This window comes from Carcharodon carcharias, chromosome 19 (assembly GCF_017639515.1).
Source record: "Carcharodon carcharias isolate sCarCar2 chromosome 19, sCarCar2.pri, whole genome shotgun sequence".
Taxonomy (NCBI): domain Eukaryota; kingdom Metazoa; phylum Chordata; class Chondrichthyes; order Lamniformes; family Lamnidae; genus Carcharodon; species Carcharodon carcharias.
Window position 1 is genome coordinate 73429039 of NC_054485.1, and position 11316 is coordinate 73440354.

The window sequence follows — 11316 nt, forward strand, 5'->3', positions numbered from 1 at the left end:
TCATGAGGTGCCGTGAGCCATCAGCAGCAGCAGGATTGTATTCCACCACAGTCTCACAGCTTAGCACAGTCCTCATTCGATGATTATCAACACCAGTAGATACATGTCAGGAGCAGCACTGGGTTTATTTTAGGGTCCAGGTTTGAACCTAGTGAAGGTTATTGTTGAATATGCATCCATCACCCTATCAGACAGTGCATTCCAAATCCTAACCACATGATGCATAAAAAAAATCCTCAAGTTGCTTCTGATTATTTTGCCAGCTTGTGTTGATTTTATCAGTGTAATCCAGCTGAAATTGACGGTATCAGAAATTTTAAATGTAAGTTTCATCAAGTGTAAAGTGAACGTTCTTGATTTTTGATGCTGGTTTATTAAAAATTACCCAGGGAGCTGGTACCAACCAGAGAAATGATCATGGTCTCTGACGGGAATAATGAGAGTGGCAAATTTCTGCCTATTGCTGGAGGGGAGAGATAGGGGAAGTGAGATAGGAGGAGAGAGAGGATTGAGGAGGAAGCAGTGGTAGGATAGAGGACTAGGATGAAAGAGAGAGAGAGAGAGAAAGAGAGAGAGGGGGGAGGTGGATTGGAGAGGAAGGAGAGATGGGAGGTAGAGAAATGGAGGAGAGCAGAAGAGTAAATTACTCTCTCCTGCGCATCTGCTGATTCCACCACTCCACATCACCACTGCCTTGCATGCTGTGGGTCTTCCTCTTCTGATCTGCTATCAAACACATCCAAGGCTCCACATCCCATACTAATGTCATCAGTTTGAAAGCCTCCCAGGATGAAGAATGCTATTTCAACACTAGAAATCTCTCAAATGTTTACGGGGGAACTGAGACAGTTGTTGCAATAAGTGAGGTTTTATTCAGATGGGACAAGGACAAGTTTCAATCCCACCTAATCTGCTGCTCAAAGTTGCCTCCATTTCACCAGTCAGTTTCCCAAGCTTCAGGAAACTCATGTTACTCCAGAAATATTTGGAGCCATTTGAATTTTAAACAATGTTCCATGTGGTGTGTAAAATGGTGACTGTCCTCAAACTTTTATTTACATATAGTGACATCAGATGTCACATTAATGTGGGAAGCTACAGTGTAAAAAGGGATTTATCCAAATATACCCCCGTTCTTAAAAAGAAAAAAAAAATTGCATGCACTATCATTTACAAGTTACTCCACATCCATAGTCCATAAAGAAAATTCTCACACATGAACACTTTGTTTCTTTCTGGTCTGCTCCAATTTCGTCTGTCCTCACACACACACAATCTTTAAAGTGTTCAGGTTTTCTTATGGTACGTGCGTGAGTTGTTGTTGGCTGTTCATCCGGTGTCCGTTGGTTCCTGAGGTGACGTTATCTCTCTGGGGAATGTTGTTGCCGTGGCGAGTGTTGTTGCTGTAGTAATTGTTGCCACTGATCTGTTGCACTTGTTGGGGAATGGTTGACCTCTGGGACTGATGGTCATTCAGTTCCTTGCTCAGTTGGTGAAATCAGATCTGCCTCATCAGCTGTCTGCTCTAAAGGAGCAGCTTCTCCGGTTGCACATAGATGTTTGTGGTTGTGATGATAGATCTGGTCCTTCACTTTCACCGTGTACGATCAAGGTAGCAGACTGACACTCACTGTGGAACTGTCTCTAACTGAGGAGTCAGCCCCTTCAGCAAATGAGGAGAAGGAGTTGGTGGAAATCATGTTTCTTTTTCCTGTTTTACAGAAGGATTGCACTGTACCACATCAGAGAATACAGAGTGGATAGACACCGCAGATAGGTCCTGACCATCACCCAAGGAACAACTGTACAATTAGATGGATGCAACATCATTCACGAATGAGGAGTGCGACACCTGCACACAATCATTGATGCCCTTGAATCACCAACGTGTGCATGTAGGTGAAAAGCTCTTCATGTGTGAGGTGTGCGACAAATCATTCTCCGTATGCACCAAAGCATTCAAGTTGGCGAGAAGCTATTCCCTTGCGAGATATGTGACAAATTATTCTCGCAGCTAATGAGCCTCCATGCACACCAATGCATTTGCACAGACAAGAAACCATTCTCCTGCGAGTTATGTAACAAATCATTCTCCACGTCATCACAATTCCTCATGCAACATAATATTCACGCTAGGGAGAAACCACTCACGTGTGAATTTTCCAACAAATCATTCTCCTAGCTAACGAATCTCCGTGCGCACCAAAGCATTCACGTGGGAGAAACCCTATCGGTGTGTGTTCTGTAATAAAGCCTTCACACAGTTGTCGGACCTCCTGGAACATCAGCGAACCTACACAGGAGACAAACTCTTCTAGTGTGACAAGTGCCAGGATTGTTTCACCTACTCCTCCTCTCTCACCATACACCAATGTCTTCACATGGACTTGGAGCCGATTCACCTGCTTCCATTACACTGAGAGTTGTCTGTGTTGTTTACCCTCCAGTGCTCACACAGGGGAGCTGTCATTCCAAAGCACTGTCCATCTCAGTAGCGTCTGTCTCGAACCTCTCCCAGTGTCAGAACAATCGTTTCAAGAAGGCCAATTTAACTTTTGATCAAACACCAAAAGAAGACATCAATATGTATAGAAACTCCTGCTATGCACAGATGTCACTGTGTCTCTGGGAGGATTCCCTCAGTCCCAGGAAGCTGACGACTCAGGAGAATGTGTCAGAATTTTCCCTGTTCTGGACAAGAGGGAAATACCTCAATAGTTTACACAGTGTGATTGATCTCCCTTCTGGAGGTAGTTTACAGCCAATGAAGCTTGTTTTAAAGTGTCTTTCTTTTTTAGGAAGCATGGCAGCCAATTTGCACACAGCAAGCTCCCACAAACAGCAATGTGATAATCATTGGATGATCTGTTTTTGTGACATTGATTGCAGGATGCATATTGACCAGGACGTCAGGGATAATTCCCCTGCTCTTCTGCGATCGAGTGCCATGACATCTTTTATATTCACCTGAGAGTGTAGAGGGAATCTTGGTTTAACGCATCTGAAGATGGTACCTCTGACAGTGCAGCACTCCCTCAGTACTGCACTAGTATGACAGACGGAGTGCTTAAGACTCTGGTGTGAGACTTGAATCCACAATCTTCTGACTCAGAGACGAGACTGCTAACTAAGTCATGGCTGATGATACCTGATCATATTTCTGATGTATTAGATTCAGTTACAGTATCACAGAATCTTTACAGTGCAAAAGGAGGCCATTCAGCCCATTAAATCTGCAGTAGTTCTCTGAAAGAGCATTCTACCTAGTCCCACGTCGTTGCCTTATCCCTGTAACCTCGCACGTTCTTTCTTTTCAGGGAGCCATCCAATTCCCTTAATCGAACCTGCCTCCACCACCCTCTCAAAGTTTGTTCCAAACTCCAACCACCCTCTGGGTGAAAAAAATTTCCTCACATCACTTTCAGACTTTTGCCAATTATTTTGAATCTGTGCCCTTTAGTTCTTGATGCTCTCTTGAGGGAGAACAGTTTCTCACTATTTACCCTGTCCATACCCCTCAGGATCTTGAATACCTCTATCAAGTCTCGTCTCAGTCTTCTTTTCTCCAAGGAAAAGAGTCCCAACCTCTCCAATCTATCCTCATGGCTACAGTTATTTTTCCCTGGAATCATTCTTGTGACTAAGGGGTTAAGTCCCAAGGCGTTAAAAAGAATACTTTTCCCCCTGTAAGTGATGAGCCACCTTCTTGAACCATAGGTACACCCACAGCACTGTTAGGAAGGGAGTTCCAGAATTTTGACCCAGCGACAGTGAAGGAACGATGATATATTTCCAAGTCAGGATGGTGAGTGGCTTGGAGGGAAACTTCCAGGTTGTTGTGTTCCCATGTGTCTGCTGCCCTTGTCCTTCTTGGTAGTAGAGTTTGTGGATTTGGATGGTGCTATCTAAAGAGCCTTGGTAAGTTGCTGCAGTGCATCTTGTAGATGGTACACACTGCTGCCACTGTGCACTGGTGATGGAGGGAGTGAATGTTTGTGGATGGGGTGCCAATCAAGCATCCTGGATGGTGTCCAGCTTCTTCAGTGTTGTCGGAGCTGCACTGATCTAGGCAATTGGAGCGTATTCCATCATATTCCTGACTTGTGCTTTGTAGATGATGGACAGGCTTTGGGGAGTCAGGAGGTGAGTTAGTCACCATAGGATTCCCAGCCTCTGACCTGCTCTTGTAGCCATGGTATTTATATGGCTAGTCTAGTTCAGTTTCTGGTCAATGGTAACATCCAGGATGTTGATAGTGGGAGATTCAGCGATATTAATGTCATTGACTGACAAGGGGAGATGATTAGATTCTCTCTTTTTGGAGATGGTCATTGCCTAGACCTTGTGTGGCATGCAAATGTTACTTTCACTTATCAGTCAAAGACTGAATGTTGTCCAGGTCTTGCTGCGTATGGACACAGACTGCTTCAGTATTTGAGCAGTCGCAAATGGTGTTGAACATTGTGCAATCATCAGCAAACATCTCCACTTCTGACCTTATGATGGAATGAAGGTCATTGATGAAGCAGCTGAAGATGGTTAGACGTAGAACACTACCCTGAGGAACTCCTGCAGTAATGACCTGGACTGAGATGATTGACCTCCAACAACCACAACCATCTTCCTTTGTGCTAGATATAACTCCAACCAGTGGAGAGTTTTCCCCCTGATTCTCATTGACTCCGTTTGGCTATGGCTCCTTGATGCCACTCTTGGTCAAATGCTGCCTCACTGTCAAGGGCAGTCACTCTCACCTCGCCTCTGGAGTTCAGCTCTTTTGTCTATATTTGAACCAAGGCTATAATGAGGTCAGGAGCTGAGTGGCCCTAGCGGAACCCAAACTGGGCATCAGCGAATAGATTATTGCTGAGTAAGTGCCAATTGATAGCACTGTCAACAACACTTCTCAACACTTTACTGATGATTGAGAGTAGACTGATGGGGCGGTAATTGGCCGGGTTGGATTTGTCCTGCTTTTTGTGTGCAGTACATAACTGGGCAATTTTCCACATTGCTGGGTAGAAGCCAGTGCTATACTGGAACAACGTGACTAAGAAACTCTTCAGTACTATTGCCTGAACATTGTCAAGGCCCTTAGCCTTTGCAGTATCCAGTGCCTTCAGCCATTTCTTGATGTCACGTGGATTGAATTGAATTGGCTGAAGACTGGGATCTGTGATGCTGGGGATCTCTGGAGGAGGCCGAGGTAGAGAGGAGACTACAATTCTGGCTGAAGATTGTTGCAAATGCCTTATCTTTTGCACTAATGTGCTGGGCTCCCCCATTATCGGGAATGGGGATATTTGTGGAGCATCCTCCTCCGGTTAGTTGTATAATTGTCAACCCCATTCATGACTGGATGTGGCAGCACTGCCAAACATGGATCTGATCCGTTGATTGTGGGATTGCTTAGCTCAGTCTATCGCAAGCCGCTTCTGCTGTTTGGCATACAAGTAGTCCTGTGTTGTAGCTTCACTAGGTTGACACCTCAATTTTAGGTATGCCTGGTGCTGCTCCTGGCATGCCCACCTGCTCTCTTCATTGCATCTAGTAAGATTCTCCTTAAAGCCTACTTCTTTATGCAACGTTTCATCATCTATTACTTGGGACATGTTAAAGGTGCTATATAAGTGCAAGTTATTGTGATCTATCGTTGTGTAAAAAGTCAGAAAGTGACCAGGTGTTCAGTAGGAGCTGCGTTCATGGTTCACTATCCACTGAAGCAGTCTCCCAGTGAGGGGGCAGATCCTTCAAAGGAGTTGAAAGTATTTGTGGATTTTTTTTGTTGTTTTACAGAAGAATCATCCTGAATTAAACAAGTGGTTAGAGATTCCAGATAGATCCTGTTCGTCACCCGAGGAGATCCCAGTGTCAGCCAAGGGAAAACTTCCCAGGAAAACCATCTCCAGTGATTGAATCAAATTCCTGCTCACGGATAAACAGTCAGAAAGAAACTGACCAGTGTCCAGTGTCCAATCAAAACCAACATTTCCATAGTTGGACTGAGATATCAGTCAGTGCAACGGGCTGGAAGGCGTGTAACCGGGGTGGAGGGCATGTAATGGGGGTGGAGGGCGTGTAACGGGGATGGAGGGCGTGTAATGGGGGTGGAGGGCATGTAACAGGGGTGGAGGGCGTGTAATGGGGGTGGAGGGCGCATAATGGGGTGGAGGGTGTATAACAGGCTGGAGGACATGTAATGGGAATGGAGGGCGTGTAAGAGGAGATATTGAAACATAGCCATTGACACACCTGAAACACTGGAAAATCTGCTGGGATGGAAGGTCATTCAGGGTGAGGGGAGCTCTGAGAGTGAGGACAGCTCTGAGAGTGAGAGGAGAGGGTGAGGAGAGTGAGTGAGGAGACCCCTGAATGAGCAGAGCTCCAAGCATGAGGAGAAAGAAAGTGAGCAGAGATCTGAGTGTGAAGTTGGCTTTGAGTGTTCATTACACCTTGTGAAACATTTTCAAATCCTGACAAGTGAGTGACACGCGATGAGGAATTTATCTGCTTGTAGGAGCTCCTCATTCACAGATAGGTAAGAATGTAGACAGCCTTAGTGAAGCCATCGTGCCTCCTGCATCACAGGGGCAGCCACATGGAAGAGAAACTAATTGAACGTGGACAATTTGACAGTCTCTGTCCAGTCACCAGAACCTGTGAAACTACAACCCATCCACACAGAGAGGCCGTTCAGGCGTGAAGTGTGTAAGTAGACCTTCATACGGTCATCGTACCTCCTGAAACACCAATTCACCCACACAGGGGAGAAACTGTTCAAATGCAAGGTGTGTGATAAAACTTTCTCCCCTGTGGGTTCTCTGATGGTCCACGAGGGACAATGACTGAGAGAGAGACCCTTCCTGTGTGACGTTTACAACAAAGCTTTCTTAAAGTTGTCCAATCTCTTTCGACATCGACGTATTCACACAGGGGAGAAACCCTTCAGGTGTGAGGTGTGTGACAAAGACTTCAAGCACCCATCAACTCTTCTCCAACATCGACTTATTCACCCTGGTGAGAAGCTACTGCGGTGTGAGTTTTGCGACAAAGCGTTTGTGACTTCCTCGAGCTTGCAGGTCCACCAGTGCGCACACACAGGGGAGAGGCCCTTCAGATGTGAGGTGTGTGACAAATCCTTCACTCAGTTGTTGACACTCCTGCAGCATCAGCACATTCAGTGAGGGGAGAGGAAGTTCAGCTGCCAGATTTGTGACAAAGCCTTCACGCATTCCTCAGCCCTCCTGCAACACACAGGGGAGAAACCCTTCAAATGTGAGGCTTGTGACAAAGCTTTCGTAAAGTCATCCACATTCCTCATCCACCGGTGAGTACACATGGGGGAGAAACCTTTCTGGTGTGAGCTGTGTGCTAAAAGTTTCACACACACATCCACCCTCCAAATCTACCAGAGGATCCACATGGGAGAGAAACCCTTCAGATGTGAGGTATATGACAAGGCTTTTGCACGTTCCTCAAACCTGGATCATCAGAGAAGCCATGTGGGGGAGAAAACTCCTAATGGGAGGCTTTGTAACAAAGCCTTAACGCAGTCGTCAGACTTCGTGGAACATCAGCGAACCCACATAGGGGAGAGAGAGCATTCAGCTGTGAGTTCTGCAACAAAGCTCTCAAACAGTTGCCTGGCCTCCTGAAACATCAACGGACCCACACAGGAGACAAACCCAGTGTGACATGTGTCAGGATTGTTTCACCTACTCCTCCTCTTTAGAGCTTCACCAGTGTCTCCAGATAGTATAGAAACAATCCCAGAGTGATAGGGAGCAGAGCAGTTTCACCATCTCCTCCTCCTCCCTCCCAGTGTGACCACTGCAAGAACCGCTTCACTGACATAGTCACATCGGCTTGGAGCAAACTCAGTGGATGTCAGCTCCATCTGTGTTAGGTTGTCAAATATTTCTCAATTTCGAACTAGACCAGAGCGCTGGGATTTTCAAATCGAGTGTTGGCCTGCTGTGTCTGACAGAACATCTCTTAATATGTGTGTAATCACCGCATAAAGCAGCCTGCTTAATCAGCACCCCATCCACCACCTTAAACATTCACTCCCTTCACCATCAACGCTCAGTGTCAGCAGTGTGTACCATCTACAAGATGCACTGCAGTAACTCACCAAGGCTCCTTAGACAGCACCTTACAAACCCATGACCACTACCATTTAGAAGGACAAGAGCAGGAGACACATGGCAAGACCACCACCTGCAAGTACCCCATCAAGTCACACATCATCCTGACTTGGAAATACATCACCGTTCCTTCACTGTCACAGGGTCAAAATACTGGAACTCCCTCCCGAACAGCACTGTGGGTGTACCTATACCACGTGGACTGCAGTGGTTCAAGAAAGCAGCTCACCACCAGCTTCTCAAGGGTAAATAAGGGGTGAGCAACAAATGCTGGTTTAGCCAGTGATGTTCACATCCCATGAATGAATAAAAATTAGTTGTATGAAATAGTCACTGAGCATTGATAGAATGCATGAATGCGGTTGTAAGAAGACACTGTTACGTGTCTGACTGGTATTGGATCAGGTGTCTCTGAACACAGTGTGGGGTTTATGTACAGGAGAACAGGGGCTGCAGGACAGCTTGTTGCTGAGCCAGGGTCAATGGAGGATTAAGGGAGATGGTTATACATAGGGATGCACAGCAAGACTTCAGAAGAAAGCTCACTGACAGGAAGGCGAGACCCTACAGCTGGAGGAGCAGGTAATGAATGAAATTAGTAAACTGCACCGTGACCTGGGAGTTTGAACCATTTTCAGCGTTGCTGAGCCATGGGGATTTGTTTCAATGATGTTTGTGCTGATTTCATTATAATCTGTCAAAATGAAGGAGGAGAAATCCCTGTGGATGTTGGAAGTGATTCTGGTTGGAACTCGCTGTAAACTGAAATCCCTGGTGTAAATTCGGTGGTGAATTAAAGAGCTGCAATGAACTCCAGATTGACTGTTTCATAAACTGTCTGCTCAAACTAGAGTTACCAACCCTCCAGGACTGATCTGGAGTCTCCAGGGATTAAAGATTAATCTTCAACACACTGCAACAACCAAGCTGGGAGAAAAATCATTCCTGGAGGCATTGATTGTTTATTAGCCTTACCATCTGTTGATAATCACATTGATTTCGTGGCCACCAGGGGTCAAAATCATTTCTTTGCTGAGGGTTCTTCTTGAGACTTTTTGATTTTTGGGGGCTACTTTTTAGTTTTCAGGGGCTCCTCAATGGTAAAGCAGATCGAAAGATTTAAATTAGAAACCAAACTGTTTTCAGTGCAGTAACTTATGAACTCGCTCTACACCTCCAGTAAAGGATATTAAAGAAACGAGACTTGGTGCTGGGCAGGCAGTCAAGAATCCAGCAACAATTAAACAATTTTTCTTCATTCACCCTTCCACCCACCCCCCACTCCCCACCCTGTCATCCTCCTCCTGATATCCTGGCTGATATTGAAGCAAACTCAAGGCCTGGAAGGTATGACTCTTCTGGATCGGGAATAGACTCTCAACTGTTTCCAAACATCAAAACTTTTTATTAAAACAAGAAAACACAGGCACAACGACAGCCAATAAAAGCTTGTATACAGACAAACAGTTAAAGAAAAATCGAAGCGAATAGAAAAGACTGGATTTCACCCACAATATTCTTTCTCCCTCTACCTGAGATCTCTCTCAACTTTATTCACAAAATAATTTATTGGACAAATATGAGGAAGGCAGCCATTGGAAGGATTTAATGTCTTTTTTTTTAGTTGGTTATTGTTGTTCCAGCAGGAGTTTGTAAACAGCCCAGGAGGAGGGTTTTAGAAGGAAAAATAAAGAATTTTTAAAAATGAGTTGGGAAATTGTATACAGAAATAGTAAGTTGCTAGTGTGAAAGTGAGACATATTATCTGTCTTCCACATCCTCGCTCTCTCTCCCTTTCCCTGAGGCCTCCTTTTCCTTTCAAGCCCCCTCTCCTTCCTCAGTGTCTCTCTTTTTTCTGTTCCTCTCCTCCCTTTCTCATTCTCTCTCTCCATTGCTTCCTCTCTCCCTCCCTTTCACATTTCCCATCACTCTTTCTCTCTCTCTCCCGCCCTCTCACATTCCCTCTCCCTCCGTTCCTCTCTCTCACATTCTCCCTCTCACAGTCAGAGCTTGAGCTGCTTCACCTGCACTAGAGCCTCACCATCTTGTCCTTCCTTTGTTCTCTGGATCCACAATGGCAGTGCCAAGACCTCAATTCTCTTTTCTTTTTCTTTTCTGTTGAAATGGGAGGGTTTTGTAATTGGGAGAGGATGGGGCATCGGGAGGGGGCTGCTTCTTTATAAATAATTTTAAAAGACCCACCTCAGTGCATCCTCATTGGCGGCTGCCAGAAATAGTCCTCTCCCCCACTCAATAAAAAACGCACAAATTGAAAAGGATTTAAAAAAATAAATAATTCCAAAGGGACAAATTAGTGTCAACTATCCATTGACTCCCAAATTAAGAGTGTCTCTCCTGTGCTGCAACTCTTCCAATCACAGATTCTGTCTCTTGCGAGCTCCAGCTCCTCCAGTCACAGATTCTGTCTCTCCCATGCTCCAGCTCCTCCAACCACAGATTCTGTCTCTCCTGTGCTCCAGCTCCTCCAACCACAGATTCTGTCTCTCCCATGCTCCAGCTCCTCCAATCATAGATATTGCATCCTAAACCTTTCTTAAATTGTTCACCCCATTTTTGCTTTTTTGCTGCTGCTTCTGACAGTTTGTCCCCTTGTGTCTGGAAGACTCACCGTATTATAAAGCCAGAGGGGCTGCAATGTGCCGTCCATCCATTAGATGCGCTGTACCCGGAGGACTCTCACCACACCCACCACCCTCCCGCCCCAACCGGTCCTTCTTCTAAGCAAAACATCTGATGACAAAAGTAGGGAGGTCATGTTGGAGTTGTATAGAACCTTGGTGAGGCCACAGCTGGAGTACTGTGCGCAGTTCTGGTCACCACATTATAGGAAGGATGTGATTGCATTGGAGGGGGTGCAGAGGAGATTCACCAGGATGTTTCCTGGGATGAAACGTTTAAGTTATGAAGAGAGGTTGGATAGACTTGGGTTGTTTTCGATGGAGCTGAGAAGACTGAGGGGGTGACATGATCGAGGTGTACAAGATTATGAGGGTCATGGATAGGGAGTAGCTGTTTCCCTTAGTTGAAGGGTCAGTCACGAGGGGACATAAGTTCAAGGTGAGGGGCAGGAGATTTAGGGGATGTGAGGAAAAACCTTTTCACCCAGAGGGTGGTGACGTTCTGGAATGCACTGCCTGGGAGGGTGGTG